We start from the raw sequence: 5,163 nt of genomic DNA, 5'->3' as shown, positions 1-5,163 counted from the left end.
TCCAGTTAAATCAGGCCTGTGTGGGGAAGCAGGCCAATGTCTACAGGGCCCCTTCCTCCCTTGTAGCAGCAGTTGGAAGGTAGGGAGGGAATGAGCAAGGTAGGGGACTGCATGTATGAGGAAGATCATTTCACAGTAAAGGCAGTGGTGCCCTGCCTCTGCCACAGCCGTCCTATGGGACACTATGCATGTCCCTTAGACCGAGCCTTGCAGAGTGACTAATTGCACGTCTCATTTTCTGGTGCTCAGCTTGGAATTCCAGGTCAGTGATTGTCAACCAGGGTGCCACCGCACTTGAGGATGCCTTGAGATCTTTTCAAGGGTGCCCCGGGGTGCCATGCAATGCTGGCCCTGTTAGGTGTGTGAAAACTGGTTCACAAGATTACCCATAGGAATTCATAGCATTAAAAACATTCTGGCTGGCTGTCAGCTTTCCGAGTTCTTTGCAACACAACTGCTCTATTATTCTTCTGTAGTCAAAAAACTGAGTGAAAAACCAAAAGCTGCCATTCCTTGAGGGGTGAGTCTAGCAAGGGGTACTGAGAATCACTGCTCTAGGTTCTGGTGGGAAGCAGTGCTGAGCACTTCCAGCTGCAGTTGAACTCAATGACAGCTCTGCACATAAAGATCTACCTCGTACTAAGTACTCTGAAAAGTCAGATCTGGGGTGTCTCAAGCTGAGTCCTCATGACTGGTAGATGCTCTTGACCTCAATCTCCATCTCAGCTCTCCATCTGTGAAAAGCAGACAATACCCCTCTTTTCTTGGGGGGGCGGGTGGTGTACAGATGAATCCAGAGGATTGTGAAGCACCTAGACATCATGGTGACAAGAGGAACCCACAAGGAAAGTAATTGTATGCTCTGCAGACCAAAGCAAAGTCTGTAATGTGTGCAGTAGGCTAAGGCTCAGGGCAGCATGGTAAGTTATTTAATAGGAACTTGTTAACCTTGTACCAACCCTCCTGTGCAGGGAGTAGTGGCCAGGTCCCATGGGCGGAGGGGGAAAAAATAGTACTTGATCGCTTAAAGGCTGCATCTAATCCACACTAACAAGGAGCGCAAATTAAGGTTACAACAGGCAGCCTGTAGGCAGATGACACATGCACAAAGCTGTATATGGCTGTCTAGTTTTCAGAGAACTGTATTTTTTGACCAGCAAAAGTTAAAGACTAGCAGTTTTGTTGTGTATGAAGGAGCAATGTATCCAAAAGCTCAAAGAAAGAGCAAGTGTTTTTAGTAGCTAAATATCTTTATCTTCATGGTATAAAGAAACTGAGGCACAGAGGGTCTGAGGGACTTAGTTACACAAGAAACTAGGAACACAATCTGTTCCTGGGTAAATCCAGAAACAGATTCTAGCTTTTGTGATGCCCACATCTAACCACTAGGCAAAATGGCCTTCTGTATGCATGCTGATGTTTCCAGAACCCCCTGAAAGGTGTTTATAGAGTAAATTAACAAGAGAGAGGCAAAGGATCACACTCCCATTTTTTCTCCCTGATATGGGCTTCCCGGCTGGACAACAAGACTCAGCATGCAATGCTGTATCCTCTCCACCTGAACCTATATGGAACCTGGGGGAGTAGTGTGACTATAGTGCAGCAATAAAAGATATCACATCTACCCAAAAAACCTTGCCTACCTATGTCCTTAGACCAGCGGTTCTCAACATGGTGCCCACGGGAGCCATGGTGTTCCCCCCACAAAGTTTATTCAGGTGTCCGCACACATTTTCAAGATCAGTAAAAATCATTATTCCAACAAATATTTTTTACATAGATATTTTTTGTAAGAAAAGGGAAGCTGCATTTTGTGGTTGTGGATCTAATGCAACTTTAAGTAATGGGTGAGATGATTAGATTGATCTAAATTCTAAACTTTAAATATTCATTTTGGCGCCTGCTGCTTTTTCTTTCAAAATTCAAATGTGCCCTTGGACACAAACGTTGGGAACCCCTGCCTTAGACCAACACGGCTATAACCAACAACCCAGCTATAATGTAGCACAGGACTTGTCGTCCAGCTGGGGGCTGCAGCCCGTAGAGAAGAGGGGCGCAAGGGGCCTAATCAACAAAATCAAATGTTTCACTTCAAAAGAACAAAAAAGAAGTGCTGAAACAGAACTTCCCAGTGCAAGATTTCCACACACACTAGTCCATGGAGCATCTCAGTAGTATCACCAGTCATCTCAACCCAGGGCAAAAGCAGATTTTGAAATACCAGGATTTCTTATGGAACAGAAATCCCTATTTTCAACCAATTCCAGTAACTACAAATGCTGGAGAGTCCAGTGACAAAAAACCAACACCTTATTACAGATGTGAAGACCCTGCCCTGCAACTGTCCTTCCCAATAACCCCTACTGAACCTGTCTGAAGAAGTTTTACAATGCCCTGCTGGTTTATCTAGGGTCTACTTGGGAATCCCTCTCTTCCCTTGATAGGAGAAAAACCTAACCAATCCCATCTGAGCGGGTGTCATAAAATGAGGAAGACAAGCCAAATATCAAGAGGAAATGATGCATCATATAGCCTTTAGCAAAGTTAAATGGAGGGCAAATAAGTTACTTGCAGTTCGAAAAGACAGTCAATGTTTAACAGCCATATTGTTTAATATGTGAGCATTTCTTGAGGGTGGAGAAAGATAGCCAGGAAGCTCCGAAGTGCTCATGGGTTCTTTTAAAATTATTTCTCCCCCTGCACACTTTTCAGTTTAGAATTACAATCACTCAGCACGGACAAGGCATCCTGTGGATGGGCCAGAGATACAGTAAGATTGTGACATTGAAAACATTAAGGTAATCTGCCCCAGGTTATAGAGGAGAAATAATTTTTGCTCAGGGTAGTTACACTTCTGTTTCTAGTTTTAAACTCTGCTCAATCCTTCCAGCCTTTTCAGTGAAGAGCTGAAGAACACTCTGACCCATGTTTTATTCAAGGAGGCCTCCACAAAAGCCAGGTAGATGCAAACAGATCTGCCTGATGTTTCTGAAGAAATATTAAGAACTTTCAGGCTTTTGTTTTTACACCATAAAGAAGAGAAAATAAAAAGGGCACAAATGCAGAATCTTTTGGGAGCAGCCTGTCACAGTGAAACGCTGGGGCCTATTTAAAGAAGCTTCAAGGGAAATAGGTGATATCCAAGACAACCCCTCTGCACCAGGGAAAATGGAAGCTAGGTGGGTGTATCTGATAGATGAAATTGAGAACTAATCAATTGTTGATAACAAGAATCCTGTCAAACTGATCAAAGATTTGCTTCTGCCTGCAGGATGGCAGCCAATGATAACAGAAGATGTTCATATGTCAAGCACATGTTTCTGGTGTGACAATGGTGGTAGAAAGCTGAGTTCATCAGTTCTACGGTGCCTTTCAAAGTTCTTGAATGAAGAGGTCTGTAGGAGCACAAAGGATTATTACAGACCTTTCCATCAATGCCTGTGGGCTTGGGATTAGACCCTAAAGGGAAAATTATGTAGCCAACCCTTAGAGAGGCCTCTGTAGCCTTAACACCTGTTGATTTCAGTGGCTGTCAAGAGCATTTGACACTGCCAAGGAGGGGCACAGCAGCTTGTAGAGAGGGACCCTCATTATTATAGGTGGGCTCAACATCTGCTGTAGCTCAGACTGTCATCCCATTTTTGCAGGCTGCAGAGAGAAAGAAAAATCCAACCTGAAGAACAATCAGAGCTAAAAGTTACCTAGATTATATCAGTGAATGACAGTGAAAGAATAGAAACACATAGACCAGTTGTTCCCAAACTCTGCTTGGAGAACCACTGGTAGCTTGTGGAAGGATGGCTGATCATAATAGCGCCTCTTCCCTGTTTGCAGCCACTACATACCATTAAAAAGACCACTATTCCTATATGTGTTCTCCAAGTTTACTTTTTTTAAACATGTATTTGCCATAGGGATGTTCTGAAGTTGCAAATAAGGAGATAGAGAAGAAAGTAGATGGTCACGAGCAGAATTTCCTCCAGATGTTTCATCTAGGAAGTCATGTCCCACACCAGGGAAAGGTTTGTAAGCTCCTTGCAGACATCACATCGCAGGGGACAGCAGGTGTCCTAGCTTGTATATCCACCCATGAAAGTGTAGCTTGTCCCACAAAATCTGATTAGCAGAAGAACAGACTGCATTGCAAGACTATAGATTAGTATATAGCATGTATGGGGGGGGAAGGAGGATGTGCAGAGGATAAACTGCATATGCAGGATGTAACAAAGTTATCTGGATTATACAAACTAGAAGAAAAGTCAGATCCAGTAACCAGAAATCTACCTTTAATTGGGAGGTTCTCTCTGAGCAACTTCTACAGTAACCTTAACGGATAGCTACGTGTCAATTCGGCTTTATCCCACAGCAGAACAACTGTAAAAGTGGAATACTGCATGCTTTTGACCACTTGCTGTTTGAGTAGTGTGAACCTGTACTCAGACAGCTGTACAGTTACACAGGTTTCCAGTAGGCCAGAGGTAAACCTGTGGGTGCAGCACTGATGTTGCAATTTCCTAACTTCCAAGCACTTAGCTCCTACAGTTTTCTCATCGTATTCTCACCCTGTGGAATAGAGTGCTGTGATATAGGGACAAAAGCTGCAGATACTGGGAGGAAAAAGGTCCTGGTGGACGAGTCTCAGGGATGCCAAGTGCTCCAGGTGCAGTGAGGTCAAAGGGAAATAAGAGCACTTTAGTCCCACTTTGCACTGCTCACAGCAGGCAACTTCCTAGATGAAAGGTATGTACGTTTGCCTGCCTGAGACCACGTGGGTGAGCATCCCAGGTATGGAGGAGGGAGCAGAGCTGGAGTTCACAGTTTGACCTTGTCCTGCAGGGAGTCAGCTCCCCACAGCTGCACCCTTGTGCCCTCGCAGACCCCTGCCCCCTGGAAGCTTCACAACCATTCGACTGCAGATCTGGGCAGCCGAGCGTCTCGGGCTACAAAGGCGGCCCAGAGCTGGCACCCAAGTCTAGGCACAGGAGCGGAGATGGGGCTGGGGCCTGGCAGGACTGCTGTTACCTCAATTCCCTTTGCTTCCCACACTCAAGAGCTGCACCCGCTGCCTGCCCACCACCTCCTGCGCCTGCAGCCTTCCCTGCCCCCTGGCACGGGCTGGCAGCCGGCGCGGGGCAGCGGGCGGCAGAGGTGCGGGGCTCCCCG

This window comes from Alligator sinensis, unplaced genomic scaffold (assembly GCF_000455745.1).
Source record: "Alligator sinensis unplaced genomic scaffold, ASM45574v1 scaffold449_2, whole genome shotgun sequence".
Classification (NCBI taxonomy): domain Eukaryota; kingdom Metazoa; phylum Chordata; order Crocodylia; family Alligatoridae; genus Alligator; species Alligator sinensis.
Note: the sequence above shows the minus strand (reverse complement) of the source record.